Genomic DNA, 21,218 nt, shown 5'->3' with positions numbered 1-21,218 from the left:
GGGAGAAAGCTAGCTACCAATATGGTACCTTCCCTTGAAAATGGAGATGCAAAGCAATCAGTAGCAGAGGCTTAAAACCAGTAACTATTTTTTTTAGGTCTTTGCAAGGCAAATGGGGTTAAGTGGCTTGCCCAAGGCCACACAGCTAGGTAGTTATTAAGTGTCTAAGACCGGTTTTGAACCCAGGCACTCCTGACTCCAGGGCCGGTGCTTTATCCACTATGCCACCTAGCTTCCCCCAGTAACTATTTTTTTAAAGATTTTATTTATTTTGAGTTTTACAATTTTCCCCCTAATCTTGCTTCCCTCCCACCATCCCCACAGAAGGCAATTTGCCCGTCTTTACATTGTTTCCATGGTATACACTGATCCAAATTGAATGTGATGAGAAAGAAATCATATCCTTGAGGAAGAAACATAAATTATAAGAGATAGCAAGATCATACAATAAGATATCAGAAAATAAGATATCTTTGTTCAAACTCTATACTTCTTTCTCTGGATACAGATGGTATTCTTCATTGCAGGCAGTCCCAAATTGTCCCTGATTGTAGCACTGATGGAATGAGCAAATCCATCAAGGTTGATGTTGCTGTTAGGGTGTACAATGTTTTTCTTTTTTCCTTTTTTTTTAAGGTTTTTTTTTTTTTTTTGCAAGGCAAATGGGGTTAAGTGGCTTGCCCAAGGCCACACAGTTAGGTAATTATTAAGTGTCTGAGGCCAAATTTGAACTCAAGTACTCCTGACTCCAGGGCTGGTGCTCTATCCACTGTGCCACCTTATACAATGTTTTTCTGGTTCTGCTCATCTCACTCAGCATCAGTTCATTAAAATCCCTCCAGGTTTCCCTGAATTCCTGCCCCTCCTGAAAACCAGTAACTATTAACTGATCATTTCAGAGAATGTAGAAAACAGAGAAGAGGCATAGGTAACCACAACTCTTGAGGAGGCATAAATCCAGCAAGTTAGAAAATATTCCATGTGAGTCTTTCAAGTCCTAAGTAGGAGACAACATCAACTCCCAGTTGGTGATTATTTAAGAAAAAAAGATGGCAATAGGATTGGGGCTAGCAGTGTTAGGTCACCAGGACAAAGGCAGAAACCAAGAACTGTAATAGAAGGTAGGGTCTTGCTTCAGTTCCTCACCCCTGCCCCCATTCTCTTCTAGGTCAAGGCTGCTAGTGAGGAAAGCAAGTAAGACTTTGGATTAGACACCTCTTCCAGAACTTCAGCAAGGCAATGGACAAGACCAGGATATATCTACTATGGCCATCCAAGAATGCAAGGAAGAATGGAACAGGCTATATATATGGTTCTGGCATAAAATATTGAACCAGGATATGAGGCTGCAGATATGAGTTGATTAGGAAAAAACTCAAAATACAATGAGGAAATGTTATGGAAAAAGAGAAGAATAAGAAATAACCCAGAAATACAGAGTAACTCCACAATTAATAGATGAAGAGAAAAAGAATGACTTGATTCCAAGGTATCATGAATATTTTATCTACTAAAAAATTAAATTAAAACTCTTGAGAAACATATCACTTAGAATAGAAGGGCAACATGGCCCAAGGAATAGACTCCCGGAAAAACAATGGAAGAAATAGAATTATTTGATTCAATACGACAATAAGCTATTTTAACAAAATAAAAAGAATGAAAAAGCAGACCTAGTTAGAGTTATCACAGTCAAAAACAATTTATCTGGAAAACAGATCAAAGAGGGACCATTTAATTCCCTAAAAACCTTAACCAAACAAAAAAATTGCATGCCATATCTCAAAAAATTCTCAAGAAAAAATTCTCAGGTATTGGGAACTAGAAAGTATAAACGGGGGGGAAACAACATAACTTTGTGGGGGAAAATAAAAGTCAAAACAAAGCTATCCAGGAATGTCACAATCAAAATCCAAAGTTTACAGGACAATGAAAAAATATTTCAGACATGCAGAAAGAAAATCAAGAAATCACGCTGACTAAGGTTATTGCAAATTATCTTAACTTGGTCCTCATTGTAAAAAGCCAATCCTTTTATACCTCCCTGATTAATTCATTGTCCCATTCACCACAGCAGCTTCCTAACCTTCTCATCTTTTCTCAGATTTCCCATGGCACTTTTCCCTCAGTTCAGAACCTTAACTCATATCATTGGAAAAAAATTGAGGCCATTTGCCAAGAGCTTCTTCTTTTCCCATACTGCTTATTTCATATCATTCAAAAGTCTTTCCCCTTCCCACTTTACTCTTCATTATCTCTTCCTTCATTCCCATCTTATATGAAGAAGCAACCTTTCTCCTTGACAAGGTAAAAGCCTCCTGTTATCTCCTATCTTCTCCAAAAGATTGTCCCTTCTAGCATCCCCATTCTCTCACAAAGCCTTTTTTTTTTTACTGGTTGCTTCTCTATTTTCTGTGTGGCATTCTAGGTGGTCCTGGAATCAGTAAACTCTGAGTTCAAATCCACCCTCACAACAACTCTGAGAAGTAGGTACTATTATTTTATCTCCACTTTGTGGAAACAGCAAACTGAGGCTAAGTGACTTGTCTAGGGTCACACAGTTAATATCTGAGGCTGGATGACCCTTCATTTCCCAACCTAGGGTATTTTCACTAGCCATCCCCTGTGCCTACAATACTTCCCTGTCACTGCCTTCCTTGAAGATTCAACTCAAATTTTGCCTTCTACAAGAAGCCTTTTTCAACCCCCCCCCCCTACTACTTGTGGCTTCCCTCTGAGTTAATTTTCAATTTACACTGTATGCAACCTTTATATACATAGTTTTTGTGTTGCCTCCTCCATTATAAAGTGAACTCAGAGATGTCAGAGACTGTGGGTTTGGGTCAGAGATGTCAGAGACTGTGGATTTGGGTCCCCACCCCCCTTTTTTGTATCCCTAGCACTTAGTACAGAGACTGATATATATATATATACATATATATATATATGTATATATATATATATATATAATCACTTCTTAATAAATAACTGCTGACTTTTTAGCTTAGCATAGCACCTTTAAAAGATATTTAGGGGGCGGTTAGGTGGTGCAGTAGATCAAACACTGGCCTTGGAGTCAGGAGTACCTGAGTTCAAATCCAGCCTCAGACACTTAATAATTATCTATCTCTGTGACCTTGGGCAAACCACTTAACCCCATTGCCTTGCAAAAACTAAAAAAAAAGATATTTAGCTTGTGCTAGGGTATAAATATCAAAGAAATGCAAAAAAAGAAAAGAGATTCTTTACTGAACATAATGCAAGAAAAATCAAAATTACTAAAGAACATTTGAAGCAAAAAAATTCAAACATGTTGAGACACAATTATATAATCTTAAAGAATATATAGATCAATAATAGTTTGCTGAATTTCTTTTTCTATGATAAGGTTATTTAGGTATTTAATTTCCTCTTCATTTAACCTGGGCAACTTATATTTTTGTAAATAATCATCCATTTCATTTAGATTATCAAATTTATTGGCATAGAGTTGGGCAAAATAATTCTGAATTATTACTTTAATTTCCTCCTCATTGGTGGTGAGTTCACCTTTTTTTCATTTATGATACTAGCAATTTGGTTTTATTCTTTTTTTAATCAAATTGACCAGAGGTTTATCAATTTTATTGGTTGTTTCATAAAACCAGTTCTTGGTTTTATTTATTATTTCAATAGTTTTCTTGCTTTTAATTGTATTAATTTCTCCTTTAATTTTTAGAATTTCTAATTTGGTATTTAACTGGAGATTTTTAATTTATTCTTTCTATAATTTTTTTAGTTGCATATTCTCCAGGGTCAGATGGATTCACAAGTAAATTCTGTCAAACATTTAAGGAACAACTGGTTCCAGTTCTATTTAAACTATTTGGATGAATAGGTGAAAACGGAACTCTGCCTAACTCTTTCTATGATACCAATATGGTGCTGATACCTAAACCAGGAAGAGTTAAAACAGAGAAGGAAAATTATAGACCCATCTCCATGATGAATATAGATGCAAAAATTTTAAATAAAATCTCAGCAAAACAACTACAACAAGTTATCACTAAGGATAATACATTATGACCAAGTAGGATTTTTCCCAGGAATTCAGCGTTTGTTCAATATTAGGAAAATTGTCAATATAATTAATTATGTCAATAGCAAAACTATCAGAAATCATATGATTATATCAATAGATGGTGGAAGAGCTTTTGACAAAATACAGTACCCATTCCTACTAAAAAACACTAGAAGGTGAAGGAATAAATGGATTGTTCCTTAGAATAATAAACAATATCTATCTGAAATCATCAATAAGCATTATACACAATGGGTATAGGCTAGAGGCATTCCCAGTAAGTTCAGGAGTGAAAAAAGGATGCCACTATCACCACTACTATTCAATATCATATTAGGAATGTTAGCTTCAGCAATAAGAGAAGAAAAAGAAATCGAAAGAATTAGAATAGGGAAGGAAGAGACAAAACTCTCACTCTTTGCAGATGACATGATGGTATACTTAGAGAATCCAAAAAAATCATCTAAAGAAAACTACTGGAAATAATTAGCAACTTTAGCAAAGTCAAAGGATATAAAATGAACTCTCATAAATGCTCAACATTTCTATGTATGATTAACAAGATGCAGCAGAAAGAATTAAAAAGAGAAATCCCATTCAAAGTAACTTCAGACAATATAAAATACCTAGGAGTCTCTCTGCCAAGGCAGACTCAGAAACTTTTTGAAAACAATTACAAAACACTTCTCACACAAATAAAATCAGACTTAAAAAACTGGGCAAACAGCAACTGCTCATGGATAGATGAAGCAAATAAAATAAAAATGAAAATACTACCAAAATTAAACTGCCAATCAAAATTTCAAAAAATTACTTTAATAAGTTAGAAAAAATTGTAAGTAAATTCATATGAAGAAATAAAAAGTCAAGAATCTCTATGGATTTAATGAAAAAAAAGTGCAAAAGAAGGTGGCTTAGCCCTACCAGATCTAAAATTATAGTATAAAGTAATTTATTGGGAAACAATTTTTTTTGCAAGCCAGTGGGGCTAAGTGACTTGCCCAAGGCCACACAACTAGGTAATTATTAAGTGTCTGAGTTGGGATTTGAACTGACTCTAGGGCTGGTGCTCTATCCCCTGCACCACTTAGCCACCCTGGGAAGCAATTTTTTTAAAGGGAAGCAATTTATGACCAAGGAAGAGATAGAGAACACCATTAAAAATAAACTAGATAATTTTGATCACATTAAATTAAAAAAGCTTTTGCACAGAAAAAACCACTGTAACCAAGATCAAAAGGAATGCAGTAAATTGGGAAATAATTTTTATGATTAATGTTTCCCAACAAAGGACTCATCTTTAAAATATACAGAAAACTGAGTCAAATTAAAAAAAAAGACAAGTCATTCCCCAATTGACAAATGGTCAAAGGATATACAAAGGCAATTCACAGATGAGGAAATCAAAGCAATCTATAGTCATATGAAAATTGCTCTAAATCATTATTATTAGAAGAATGCAAATTTAAAACATCTCTGAGGTACCACTTCACACCTCTCCGACTGGCCAATATTACCAGAAAGGACAATGATCAATGTTAGAAGGAATGTGGGAAATCTGGGACACTAATATATTGTTGGATGGAGCTGTGAACTCATCCAACCTTTCTGGAGAGGAATTTGGAATTATGCCAAAAAGGCAACAAAAATGTGTGTACCCTTTGATCTAGCAATACCACTACTGGGTCTATACCCTAAAAGAGATGATGAAAAAGGGTAAAAATATCACCTGTACAAAAATGTTCAAAACAGCTCTGTTTATGGTGGCAAAGAAATGGAAACTGAGGGAATGTCCATCAATTGGGGAATGGCTTAACAAACGGTGGTATATGTATGTGATGGAACACTGTTGTTCTATTAGAAACCAGTGGGGATGGGAATTCAGGGAAGCCTGGAGGGATTTGCATGAACTGATGCTGAACAAGATGAGCAGAACCAGAAAAACATTGTGCACCCTAACAGCAACATGGGGATGATGGTCAACCTTAATGGATTTGCTCATACCATTAGGGCAACAATCAGGTGCAATTTTGGGCTATCTGCAATGGAGAATTCCATCTGTATCCTGAGAATTGTGAAGTTTGAACAAAGACCAAAGACTATTACCTTTAATTTAAAAATAAATTGTCTTATTATGTAATTCTGATATATATATATATATATATATATGTTTATATCATACTATATGTTTCTTCCTTAAGGATATGATTTCTTTCTTGTCACATTCACTTAGATCAATGCATACTATGGGAATGATGTAAAGACTAACAAACTGCCTTCTGTGGGGGGATGCGGGGAGGGAAGCAAGATTGGGGGAAAAATTGTAAAACTCAAAATAAATAAACCCTTTCTAAAATTAAAAAAAAGAATATGCAGGGGTGGCTAGGTGGTACAGTGGATAGAGCACCGGCCCTAGAGTCAGGATTACCTGAGTTCAAATCTCGCCTCAGTCACTTAATAATTACCTAGCTATGTGGCCTTGGGCAAGCCACTTAACCCCATTGCCTTGCAAAAAAACTAAAAAAAAAATATGTAGATCAAAAAACAAATCATAGAAAGAAAACTTCTTAACTTTTTTTTTTACAAAAGACTCTGATCCATGTTAAGAACTGCTGATTTTTCCAGAAGTTGTCATGATTTTCCTTGTGCTGTTTCTTCTGATGGTGCTATTCATTATTACTACTTAATATATAAAGATCCACTATGAACTGCAAATATATGTCATTCTCTATCACCATGACCAGATTATTAAAATCTAGCAGTTTGTTCTTTCTAAGATGAGAATTGGTCTTCATTTTGGTCTTCATTCTCCTATATATTATTTTACTCCTTCCTGGGAACATCATATTCTTTCTTGGAAGCGTGGAAGGGTTGGGGGAGGGGCGGTTGTACTAAAAAGTTTTTAGCTTTTCCTTTTTGTTCCCCTCTTCATTTTTATATCCCCAAGGCTAAGGTTATAATCCTAAATCACAGTCCCAGAAAGTTTGCACATCCATGACTCTGCAGGTCTGTATCCAAAAATGTTCCATGAGATGAACTTCAATCAAACTCAAGTAATAAATGGGTAGAAACATTTCTCTCATCTATTTTCATGAAAAGGGTGTTTATTAAAATGTCAATTAGCCCATAATGCTTTCACTTTTCAAAATCCCTTATCATTGTAAATTATTTGAAAAAAGCCTTTGTAATTTTGAATCATATATCCCTTGGGAATAAACTTTGAGGCTGTTTTACCAGTATTTTGATTGTTCCTTCACATAGTTTATATATCTCAAGACATACATAGATGGGGAGAATCCAGGAAGCTGAAATAGTTGGAGTTAAACTAATCACATTATGGCTACAATTAAACTATCCAAGAATGGACTTCCTCGACAACTCTGATTCAGCTCCCAAAAATGCTGTATTGTGATTGAATTGTGATTCACACTTCCTTCTGGAAATGACAAAATTTCCGAATCCCCCTGAACTACACCTTCCATTTCATGTCTTCTCTGGTATCAGGAAAGGATTATGTCACATGTTCCATTTTAGCCACGGTCAGCAAGGAAAGGCATTTTTCCCCCCAGGGATAGTTATTCAAAGGAAGACTCATTGAAAATTAATACCAGACTTAGGAGTCAATTGCAAATATACTCTTTCTTCTGTCCACTGCATTCCTCTCTTAAAACAAAACCACACACACACACACACACACACACACACACACACACACACACACACACACAGCAGAGGATATGGTGAGTCTATGTAATCAAACATATGACTCTGAACATTTCAATACCAAAACTGTTCTAAAGCAATTAATTTTCTAAGGGAAGAGACAAGTGGAAAAATTTCCACCACTAAGATTATTATTTTTTAAGGAGGTTTGAGTTTGGTAGGTGGATCATACTCTAAGCCATTCCTGTTCCTCAAGGAATTTCCCAGAAAGATAGCTTTGCCAGAATAAAGGAGGTGAATGGAAACATAAAAAAGACATGGTTGTCAAAATGATTTTGTCATCCTCATATCTGGGCTCCAGACAGTCTGACAGCAGTCACAACAATAACTGATCATATCTGCATCACAATGTGCAACAAAATGCTCCCTAAAAATATACTCAAGACTTATGGGAAGAAACAACTTAGAACATCACAGAATAATAGATTTAGAGGTAGGAAGTACCTTAGGGGATGCACAGAAATTAAGTGATTTACATAGATCCACACCACTCCTAAATGACTGAGTTGGGATTTGAAATCAGTTCTTTTTTATTCTAATTTTTAAAAAAATTATCTCATTTTCAATTCATGAAACAAAAAAGCATTTCCATAACATGATACAATAAAAAGATGGTTGCATATACAATTTGCTATTCCCTCCAAAATTATAACAAAGTTATTATGTAAATTTCCTTTCTTTTACTTTTTTCTTCCCTTCTCTTTCCCTGCTCTACAAGTGGTTACCATTAGACACAAACAGGTGTGTCTAATATAGACAATAATAAATAGACACTATTTCCATAACATAGGACAATAAAATATATATTATAGACACAATAAATAGACACAAGTATTTCCATAACATAGGACAATAAAAAGATGATTGCATGTGAAACTTTAAATCTACTGTGTACAACTTGCTCTTCCTTCCAGATGTAAAACAAAGTTATTGTGTAAATTTTCTTTTTTCTTTTTTATCTTCCCTCTTCTCTCCCTGTCCTACAGATGGCTGCTACTAGACACAAACATATGCATATACATATATATATATATATATATATGTACATATACACATACATATAAGTAAAATTATTCTGTGCATGCTTTTCTGGCTGCAGATAGCATCTTTATATATCCTATATTTTTAACTTGTAAATTTATAATAGTTGCTCAAAGTTGTTTTTTCTTTTAACCACATGCAAAGGTAATTTTCAACATTCAACCATTCACAAGTTTATGAGTTCCACATTTTTCTTCCACCCTCCCTTTCCTTCCCCTTCTCCATGGTAGTGAGCAATCTGGTAAAAGTTGTACATATACAATCATGTTTAACATATTTCCATATTAGTCATATTGTGAAAGTCCCCTTAGAACTAAGGGGGAAAACATGAGAACAAAAAAAGAACATAAAAGAAATTTTCCAAAGTGAACATAGCATGCTTTGCTCTGCATTCAGACTCCATAGAACTTTGTTTTGGTTTTTTGGATGTGGATGTCATCTCAGGGTTGTCTTTGATCACTGAACTGCAAGAAGAACTGCATTCATCATCATTTATCTACCTCACAATTGTGATTGATGTGTACATTGTTCTCCTGGTTCTGCTCACTTCACCCAGCATCAGTCCATGTAAGTATTTCTATGCTTTTCTAAAATCCAGTCACTCATGATATTTTTATAGAACTTTATAACATTCATATAACATAATTTATTCAGACATTCCCTAATTCCAATTCTTTGCCAGTACAAAAAGAGCTGCTATCAATATTTTTGTACATGTAGGTCTTTCCCGCCTTAAGGTAGGCACAATTTCATTGCTCCTTGGATGTAGTTCCAAATTGCTCTCCAGAATGATTGGATTGTTGACAATTCCACCAACAATGTATCAGTGTCCCAGTTTTCCCACATTTTCTCCAACATTGATGATTTTCCTTTTTTTTCATTTTAGCCAAACTGATAGGTGTGAGGTGGTACCTCAGAGTTACTTTAATTTGCATATCTCTAATCAGTAATGATTTGGAGCATTTTTCATATGTTAATAGTTTTAACTTCTTCTGAAAACTGCCTATTCATATCCTTTAATCATTTATCAACTGAAGAATGACTTTCTGCTGTATCTCATACTATATATTTCTTCTTTAAGGATATAATTTCTTTCTCATCACATTCAACTTAGATCAGTGTATACTATGGGAATGATGTAAAAACTAACAAACTGCCTTCTGGGGGGTAAGGGGAGGGAAGCAAGATTGGGGAAAAAAATTGTAAAACTGAAAATAAATAAAACCTTTCTAAAATTAAAAAAAAAGAATGACTTTCATTCTTATAAATTTGACTTAATTCTCTATATACTTCAGAAACGAAATACAAAATGTGAAAATTGTTTCCCATCTTTCTATATTCCTTCTAATCTTGGTTGCATGGATTTTATTTGTGTAAAAACTTTTAAATTTAATGTTGTTGAGATTATCCATTAGTTCCCCACTTTTCAATGATCTGATAAACTATTCATTGTTCTCCTAATTGACTTTCTTCTTGCTTATTTTGTGTCTAGATTTATCTAATTCTGAGAGAAGGAGGTTGAGGTTTCCACTAATATAGTTTTTCTATCTGTCTTTCTGTAACTCATTTACCTTCTCCTCTAAGAATTTGTGGTATCACTTGGTGTATATATATGTTTAATACTGTTATTACTTAATTGCTTAAAAGGTACCTTTTAGGAAGGTGTGGCTCCCTTCCTTATCTCTTTTAATGAGATTTATTTTTGCTTTTGTTTTGTCTGAGATAAGGATTGTTACCTATGAATTTAATTTAATTCAGGATAATATATTCTGCTCCAGTCTTTTATCTTTACCTGTGTGCTTCTCTCTCTGCTTCAAAATGTGTTTCTTGTAAACAATATATCAAAGGATTCTGGTTTTTAATCTATTTTATTATCCACTTCTGTTTTATGGAAGAGTTCATCCCATTCCCATTCCCATTTATGATTACTAACTCTGTGCTTCCCCCATCTTATTTTCCCCTTTGTGAATTTTTCTCTCTTCTTTCCTTTTATCCCTTCACACCAATGTTTTGATTCAACCTTCCTCAATCCACTCTCCCTTTTATAAGCCCCTTCTTTTTTTTCTCTCTTTCCTCTTTTGTTCCTTTTTTTAAACTTTTGCTTTTTCCTTTTTTTCCCCTTCCCTTTTTTTATCACCCCCTACCTCCCATTTCCCCCCTTACTCTCCCTGCTTCCTTTTGGGTGGATAAATTTCTAAACCCAATTGGGAATGTATGTTATTTCCTCTTTGAACCAAATCTACTGAGAATAAGATTTACTCAGTGCTCATACATTTCCTTCTTTGCCTTTAATATAATAGGTCCTTTGTGCTTTTTCATGTGGCATTATTTATCTTCTAATGCCCCCATCTTCTTCTCCCAGAAAAATCATTTTTTCCTGTTTTAATTGTTTTATAGCTATCTTGTACCTGTATCCTTTATCAAAATATACTCCTTTCAACTGTCCTGATAGAAGTATAATTCTTAATGTTTATAAACATCATCATAATCCATTTATACTCACCATCTTTCCAAGTACACTTCCTCCAACTTTCTCAATAGAAATACAAGAGCTTAAAAAGTTTGATCATATTACTATCAGTTTATACCCACACCCTCCAAGTATGCATGTTCCTTTCAACTGTCCTAAGAGAAATATAATTATTAAGAATTACAAGTAATTTTTCCTTTGTAGGGATGCATACAGTTTAGTCTTACTGATTAACATTTCTTTTCCTTTCCATTTGTCTTTTTATTATATCTTTTTGTTCAGTTCTGATCTTATAATGTAAATTTAAAGACCTCTAATTTGTTGAAAATCCTTCTTTTCCTCTGAAAACATATATTGAATTTTGCAGGGAAGTTGATTCTTGATTGTAACCCAAGGTCCTTTGCCCCTTGGAATATCATATTCCAGGCCCTCTGATCCTTTAATGTTAAAACTTCTAAGTCCTGTGTGATCCTGACTATGACTATTGTTTCTTTTTGCTGCTTACTATATTTTCTCCTTTAATTGAGAATTCTGAAAATTAGCTAAATTATTCCTTGGAGTTTTATTTTGGGATCTCTTTCTGGGAGTGATTGATGGATACTTTCAAGAATTATTTTATCCTCTTGTTCTAGGATATTAGGGCAGTTTTTCTTCTTTCTTCTGAAAGATATTGTTGAGGCTCTTTTTCTGATTATGCCTTTCAAGTAGACCAATAACTCATAAATTATCTCTTTTGGAGCTATTTTCCAGGATAGTCATTTTTCCTAAGAGGTTACATTTTCTTCTATTTTTTTCAGCTTTTTGGTGTTGTTTGATGGAATCTTAGTGTCTCATAGAATCATTAGTTCTATTTGTTCAATTCTAGTTTTTAGAGTTTTATTTTCTTCAGTTAGCTTTTGTATTTCCTTTTTCTGATGGCTAATTTTATTTTTAGTAAGATTATTGTTTTTCCTTTTACTTGTTAGTTAATTTTACTTTCAAATGAGTTTTGTTTCTTTTCCAGTTAGTCATTTTTAAAGTAGCAGTTTTCCTTTTCTAGTTAGCCATTTTAAGCTATTGTTTTCTTCAGTCAATTTTCATAACTATCCTGCAAGAGTCTCATTACTTTTCTCCATTTTTCTTTTTCCTCTCTTCTTTGTTTTTTAAAATCCTTTTTGAACTCTTCCCAGAGGTCTTTTTGGTTTTTATAAACTCCTTTGAGGCTTCACATATGCCATTTTGTCACTGCTTTCCTTTTCTGAGATGGCATTTTATTGTTTCTGTCAGAAAAAGTAGCTTTCTATGATTAGCATTCTTTGTAGGCTTTTTGTTCATTTTGATGGTTGGGCACTGTGGGAATAATACCAAACATTTTGTGCAGGACGGTAGGGGGGTGTCAACATTTCCTGTGTTTGTGCCTTGGTCCCTCTGCTAGAATAACCTGATGCCACATCAGCATTCCAGGGCTCTAACCATGCTCTCTGAGCTAGGATTGGGACCTTAACTGTGGGCCTGCTGAGCCAGGACCTGTCTGCCCTGAGCCTCTTGCTGGTTTCCCAGCTATCCTACCTATGTTGTGATCCACTCTCCTTTTACCTACATGAGACAGATCTTTTCATGAAATTCCTTCAAGATACCTCTTTGAACATTGCTTCATTGTTTTTTGAGGGTTTTGTCCCTTTAAGATCTGTTCAAAGACTTTGTTAAAAGTTGTTTTGGGAAAAGCTGAGGGAGCTTCCTAGTTTTGTGCCACCTTCTTGGCTCCCCCCCTCAGTTCTTCTTGATTCCAAGTCTAATGCTCTATCAATTAGATTCTGTGCTACTTCATATATGTCTTAATTTAGTCAATATGAAATTATTTAGATGATCAGAATTTTAAATCATGTTTCCCACTAGTTTACGGTAGGTGGCATCTTCATTTTAGATGAATGTTCTAGTAGACTTTACATGAGTGTGTGTATGTATGTGTGTGTGTGTGTGTGTGTGTGTGTGTGTGTGTGTGTGTTTGGGCCTTTTGTCTATATACAAATATTTGCTGTGTATGTCAACAAATGGGATGGGTTTTGTTTAAGATGATAAAGATAGACAGAGGATCAAGATATAATCTAATGTTCTTATGCATACATGTATGTATACGTTGGTGTGAGAGTGAGAGAAAAAAGGAGGGAGGGAAAGAAGGAGGGAGAGTGAAAGAAAGAGATAAAGAGTCAGATAGAGATAGAGTCAGAGGGAGAAGAGAGAATGACAGACAGACAGAAAGGCAGAGAGAGAGAACAGAGAGAGAGAGAGAGAGAGAGAGACAGAGACAGAGACAGAGACAGAGACAGAATTAGAGAGAGAAGAAGACAGAAACAGAGACAGAAAGACAGAAACAGAGAAGGGAGGGATTTTTTTTTTGGTTTTGACATGTTATTTAACTGATTCAAGGGATTCCTGATTTGGGGGACTCCCTCTACTAGTACAGATGAATCAACTACACAATCAGTTAATCAAGAAGTATTAATTCAGTGCCTATTATATATGTGTTACTTTTCTAGGCACTCAGATTCTAAGAACAGAAATCAAGCAATTCCTCAGTTCCTGACTTAAGGGAGCTTACATTCTATCAGAGAAGACAATATATATAAATAAGCAATAAAAAAGGAGAAGCAACATGCTAAAGAAGGCAGAGGAACAGCCTTGTGATCTGAATCTTGGGTTTGAATCCTGTCTCTGACACATACTAACTTTGGGACTTTGGGCAAGTCATTGAATTCAGAAACTCTCTATAACCATAATTTACAAATGTGTTGCTGATCTTCATTGATAGAAGTCTAGAAAAAGTATACCCTTATATGTTTCTAGATATGTCTTACAATACATTTTTTAAAAACTCATCCCTACATATGTGTATATGAATATATGTAAACATACACTTGCCACAAATGTACATATTTTATAATTTTGTTCAATATTATCTTGATTATCCACATTCAGTGGTCACCAACTTAATTATACAGAAAAGTGATTTAATTAACGTAATACAATATCAAAAGCAACCTCCAGGTGGCTACCAATCTGGTATTCTTATTTTTTACATATTCAATTAGAAATACCTATTACAGGGTGCCTAGGTGGTGTAGTGGATAAAGCACCAGCCCTGGAGTCAGGAGTACCTGGATTCTCAGACACTTAATAATTACCTAGCTGTGTGGCCTTGGGCAAGCCACTTAACCCCCTTTGCCTTGCAAAAACCTTAAAAAAAAAAAAAAGAAACATCTATTACAATGTTTTTCAAAAAATGTATATTAAATATAACCAAATAGTAAAACAAAATTGCTGTTTATATCTGTGTCCTTTTCTGAATTTCCATCTGCTTTTACTGTGAGCTTTTTATGTGTCCTTTATGGACTTTTTTCTTTTTTATGCATCATTTGTAAATATAAATATAGTGAAGCAAAGAAAAATGTTCACTTTGACCATGACTGATAATATTTCTCCTTCTGCAGTTCTAAAACATAGTTTCTTCAAAAAGTGATAGGATTTGTTATTACACTGATCAGAATTCTTTTCAAAGTAGTAGTGATTTGTTATTGTTAAGTCATTTCGGTTATGTCCCATTCCTTGTAACTTCAGTTGGGGTTTTCTTGGCAGAGACACTGGAATGGCTTGATATTTTCTTCTCCAGCTCATTTTATAGATGAGAAACAGAGGCAAACATAATTAAGGAAATTTGCCCAAGGACACACAAGTATCTGAGGTCAAATTTGAACTCATGAAGAAGAGTCTTCTTGATTCCCAGCCCAGTGGTCTAGCCACTGTGCCACTTAGCTGCCCATAAAGTGGTTGCTGGTATATAAGTTGTTCTCCTAAATTTGCTCACCTCATTTTTCATTAAGTTCAAACAAGTCTTCAAAGGTTACTTTGAAGCCAACCTTTTCATAATTTCTTATGGAATATTAATATTCCATTGTATAGATACTATTATTTGTTCAGTCATTGCCCAATTGATGGACAATGTCTTTATTTCTTGTCTTTTGTTATAAATTGTGAAAAAAGTTGCTAAAATATTTTTATATGGCTCCTTTTACTATTTTTTGATTTCATTAGGGCCTAGTAGTGATATTACAAAGTCAAAAGGTATTCACAGTTTAGTAATTTTGGGGGCATTTTGCTCAGACATCTTCTTTTGAATACTACCTGTTTCTATATTTTGATAATCTGGGAGGGAGAAGTTAATTCTTGTTCATATATATTCTTGTATATAAAATTATTATTAAAATGTTTAATGATTTTTCTCTAAGTTACCTGAATTTTCTAATTTTAATAGCATTAGATTTATTTGTTTAGTAACTTCTAAATTTTATGTAACTAAAATTGTTCTTTTTATTTCCTGTGACCTTCACATATCTTGGTGAATAATGGACTCTTTTCTTATTCATAGTTGTGAAAGGTGTTTTCTCTTTTGTTCTCTAATTTGTTTATGATGCAACTTTTTATATCTATCATTTTTCATGTGGAACTTATCTTGGTATATGGTGAGAGATAAAGGTATAAATGTAATTGCTGTTAGGTTGCTGTCCTACAGTCATTTCCTACCTGCCTCCTTCAAATAATTGCAGTCTTTGGGTTTATCTATCACTATACTACTGTGTTCATTTGCTTCTTTGTTTTGTATATATACTTAATCAGTTCAAATGTTTGACCTCTATTTCTTAATCAGTGTCAAATCATTTGAAGTTTACTGCATTGTGATAGTCTGAAATCTATGACTTCTAGTTTTTTTAATTATACTATTATATCTCTTGGATTTCTTGACCTTTTGTTTTTTTTTCCTTCAAAAGAATTTAGTTATCCTCTCCCTGTCTTTCATTCCCCTCTATAAAATACTTCTCTTGCAGTTGTACCAAATAAGTTGGGGAATTAGGTAGTACAGGAGATAGAGTATCTTAGAGACTAGAGTCAGGAAGACCTGAATTCAAATTCAACCTCAGGTACTTATTAGCTGTGTGAACTTGGGTAAGTCACATATTCCTATTTGTTTCTGATTCTTCATTTGTAAAATGAACTGGAGAAGGAAATTGGCAAATCATTCCAATATCTTTGCCAAAAAAACCCTAAATGGGGGGGGGGGCAGAGCCAAGATGGCAACAAGAGCCAATAATGTCTTAGGCGCTCTCTCATAAATCCTCAAAACTAAGAACTCTAACTAAATTTTTGAGAGACAGAACCCACAGAGGGACCCAGTGAGGCAGTTCTCCTACTCAAGGTAACCTGGAAAAGAACAGAAAGGCTCTGCTCCCCGGGGTTGGAGGGGCAGCCTGCCAGAGGGGTGGCCCACCAGAGGGAAAGAGCTTCAGCCTTTCTTGAGGCAGCTCCAGGGTGCTGGGAGCTACAGCTCACAGCAGCGGGGGAGTTTCCTGAGCTACGCCTGGGGAGCACCAGGCACAAATTGGGGGAACAGGGGGGACACTCTGCCAGAGAGAGCATATGAAGCCCAACCCTCAGGGTACACATCAAGCAGCTTGTCCAGATCCAGGAAACAGAAGCAGGCGGAGCCAGTAAGCAGGAGCCCCCAGGGCATGAGCCCATTGAACCTAGGGAGGGAAGTGAAGAGAGACTGTGCCCAGCTGTCCTCTACCCCTGGAACAGGATGCTGGGGCTCTGAACACATTCAGATCCTCATTGCAGTCTAGGCCCCCCCATAGAACAGCAGGGGCCCCCTCCACCTCAGCCCCGTAGCAGAGGGGTGCACTTATGGTCATTCACAGACCAGGAGGGAGGACAGAGCCTCACACACTTAGACCCTTGTGGGAGTGTCCCAAAAGCTCAGGAAGCACCCCCAAAACAGGCTTAGGCTGGGAAAATGAGCAAGCAGAGAAAAAAAGGAGGAACACAATTTAGAAATACATTATCTATGATCCCAAGAAGGATCAAAATACTCAGTTTGAAGATGAGGAAGCACCAGCTCCTGCATCTAAAGACTCCAAGAAAAACAGAAATTGGGCTCAGGCTATGACAGAGCTCAAAAAAGATTTTGAAAATCAAATGAGGGAGTTAGAAAAAAAACTGGTAAAAGAAATGTGAGAGATGCAGGAAAAACATGAAAATGAAGTCAGCAGCTTAGTCAAAGAAATCCAAAAAAATGTTGTAGAAAATAGCATGCTAAAAACCAGCTTAGGTCAAATGGATAAAACAGTTCAAAAAGTTATTGAGGAGAAGAATGCTTTAAAAAGCAAAATTGGCCAGAAGGAAAAAGAGATAAGAAAACTCTCTGAGGAGAACAAATCCTTCAGACAAAGAATAGAATTCAGGGAGATTGATGAATTTATGAGAAATCAGGACTCAATACTTCAAAACCAAAAAAAAAAAAAAGAAAAATTAGAAGAAAATATGAAACATCTCATTGAAAAAACAACTGATATGGAAAACAGATTTAGGAAAAATAATTTAAAGCGTATTGTAATACCTGAAAGTCATGATCAGGAAAAGAGCCTTGACATTATTTTCAAAGAATTACTACAGGAAAATTGCCTTGATATCCTAGAAGCAGAGGGCAAAATAGAAATGGAGAGAATCCACCGATCCCCCTGAGAAAGAGATCCCCAAAAAACCAACCCCTAGGAATATTATAGCCAAGTTCCAAAATTCCCAAGTCAAAGAGAAAATATTACAAGCATCCAGGACACAGTTCAAATATTGTGGAGCTGCAGTTAGGATCTCACAGGACTGAGCAGCAACTCCATTAAAAGCTCGTAAGGCTTGGAATATAATATACCAGAAGGCAAACGAGCTTAGATGAACTACCCAGCAAAAATGAATGTCCTCTTTCAGGGAAAAAGACAGACTTTCAATGAACCAGGGGAATTTCAAATGTTCCTTTTGGAATGGCCAGAGCTGAACAGAAGGTTTGATCTTCAGATACAGGACTCAGGTGAAGCATGGAGATTGGAGGAGAAGGGGAAAGCATGAGGGACTTAATGATGATGAACTGCATGTATTCCTACATAGAAAAATGACCTGATAATAACCATATGAACCTTCTCAGTTAATAGAGCAGGTACAAGGAGCTTTTATAGATGAAGCACAGGAGACAGCTGAATTTGAAGATAAAATATGGTGTAAAAATGGAGTCAATAGGAAAAAGGGAAATGGAATGGGAGAAAGAAAAAGGAGAGGGTGAATAGGCCAAGATATTTCATATAATAAGATTTTTCTTTATTACAATGAGCTATTGCAATGATATGGAAGGGGGAAGCAAGGGGGAATGAGGGAATCTGCTCTCATCGGAGGTGGCTAGAAGAGGAAACAGCATATATATTCAATGGGGTATAGGCATCTGGAATAAGAAGGAGGGGGGGGACAGGGGGAAGGGGGGGATATAAGTGATGGAGGTGAGGATGGACCATGGGAAGAGAGTGGTCAGATATAACACATTTTCTTTTTTTACTTCTTGCAAGGGGCTGGGATTGGATGGCCTATCCGGGACAATAGGGCTAGGTTGATGCTGGGCGTAAGGGGTGGTAGGGGGGCTCAAGGCCTCTTGGCCCCAGGGCCAGGGATCTGTCAGCTGCACCACTGAGCTACCCTACAGCAGAGTCAGTGAAAGGAGATAGAAAATATAGTACATGGTAGTGGAGAAATATGAAAGGGAGTTCCGATCAGCAATGGCAATGGTGGAAAAATATGGAAGTAACTTTATAAAGAATGTGATCCACCCGTGACAGAGTTGTTGGTGTTGGAACAAAGATTGAAGCACATTTTTTATATTATTATTTTTGGGGGAGGGTGCAGGGCAAATGGGGCTGGGTGGCCTCCTGGGGCCACATAGCAGAGTGATCGTTGGGTGTCTGAGGCCGGATTGGGACCTGGGTGCTCCTGGCTCAAGGGCCAATGCTCTGTCTGCCACCCAGCCACCCCTACTATTACTACTATTTTATTTTATTTTGGGTATTTGTTTTTTTGGTTTTTGCAGGTAAGTGGGGTTGGGGTGGCTTGCATGTCACACAGCTGGGTGATTATTGGGTGTATGGGGCTGGATACGGGCTCCGGTGCTCCTGGCTCCAGGGCTGGTGCTCCGTCTATTGCACCACTTGGCCATACCTACAATTATTACTATTATTTTTATTTAATTTTATTGCTCAAGCGAGTCTATATTTTTGGGGGGAGGGGGTATTTTGTTTACTCGTAAACAAGAATATTTTATTAATTATAAAAAACATTATTTGTACAAAATGAGAATAAATATTAAATTAAAAAAAATAAACTCAGGTCCTCCTGAAAAAAAAACCTAGAAATGGAGTCAGAAAGAATACAATGAAACAATGTGACTGAGACAATTGACCATATACTAAATTAGTAAATCAGCTTAGGAAGTATTACTGTTTTTATTTGTAGCAAAATTCTGAATTTATTTTATCAGTCTACATATGCACTATTTTATGAGATCCCCAGAAAATGACCAGGTATACTTCTAAGAGGTTGAGATATTTTTCTAACCTTATCTATTGAAGTCTCTGTTCTGGAATATGATCCTCCAATAGAATTACTCAAAGACATTGACATTAGTAATCTAAGGGTTACACTACTTTGTATGTTTTCTACTGTACATGCAATCTTTGGCATTTAGTTGACCTTTCTATTTTTTTACCTAGTACCCAGTTGTTTTAATGATTATTGCACTATAATAACTTTAAAATCTGGTAGTAATAGATTCCCTTCCATCTTGCTTTTTTACTTATTATAACACTTAAGATGCTTGAGTTTTTCTTCTTTCATATGAATTTCCTTATTTTTTCTACCTCTATAAAATATTTTTCTCATTAGTTTGATTGGCATAGACTGAATTAATTAATTAATTAATTTAGGTAGTACTGTCATGTTTTTATATTGACTCAATCACTCATGAAGATGTAAATACTTCTTCAGCTGTTTAGATTTGTCATCCTTCCTGTTGTTTTATTGACTCATGATGTTCCTAAGTGAATCTTGGCATATTTCCTCCCAAATAGTTTATAACTTCCACAATTAATCTTGAAACAATTTTTAATATTTTTTCTCTTGAATTTTGTTTGCGATAATGTGATTTATGTGGATTTATTTTATATCCTAGTTTTGCTGAAATTATTGCTTTGATTAATTTTTATATAACTATTGTGTTCTATACATACTTCATCTTATTATTTAGGAAACATCATAATTCTGTTTCTTCTTTGCCTATGCTATTCCCTCAATTTCTTTTTCTTATTTTTTTATGTAAGAGTATTATTTCTTTTGGTTATATATTTTATTTGTTTTCCAATTATATACAATGGTAGTTTCTAATAATCATTTTTGTGAGGTTTTGAGTTTTACAATTTGTCTCCCACCTTACCTTCTCTCCCTCTCCCCGCCCCCCAGGGAAGGCAATCTGATATAGGCTTTATTTGTATCCATGATAAGCATAGAGCAAAATTGAACTTGTGAAAGAAGAATCACCTCCAAAAGGAAGAAAGAAAACATAGAGATAACAAAATTATATAACACATAAGTCAACTTCTAAAAATTGAAGATAAATAAGCTTTAGTCCTTGTTTAAATTCCACAGTTCCTTCTCTAGATACAGACAGTATTCTCCATCACAGATTCCCTAAAATTGTCCTTATTGTACTGATGGAATGAACAAGTCCATCAAAGTTGATCAATGTTGTTTTTAGTGTGTCTAATGTTCATCTGGTTCTGCTCATCTCACATAGTATCAATTCATGCAAGTCTTTCCAGACTTTTCTGAAATTCCCTTCCTCATGATTTCTTATAGAACAATAGTGTTCCAACACAGGACTATGTCTAAATCCTCACCCATTTTAATCTTATCTTAGTATAGGGTATGAGATGTTGTTCTAATCCTAGTTTCTGTTTTACTATCTTCTAATTTTTCACAGCAGTTTTTATCAGAGTGAGTTCTTAACCCAGAAGCTGAACTCTTTGA

Source organism: Macrotis lagotis, chromosome 1, assembly GCF_037893015.1.
Source record: "Macrotis lagotis isolate mMagLag1 chromosome 1, bilby.v1.9.chrom.fasta, whole genome shotgun sequence".
NCBI lineage: Eukaryota > Metazoa > Chordata > Mammalia > Peramelemorphia > Peramelidae > Macrotis > Macrotis lagotis.
Note: the sequence above shows the minus strand (reverse complement) of the source record.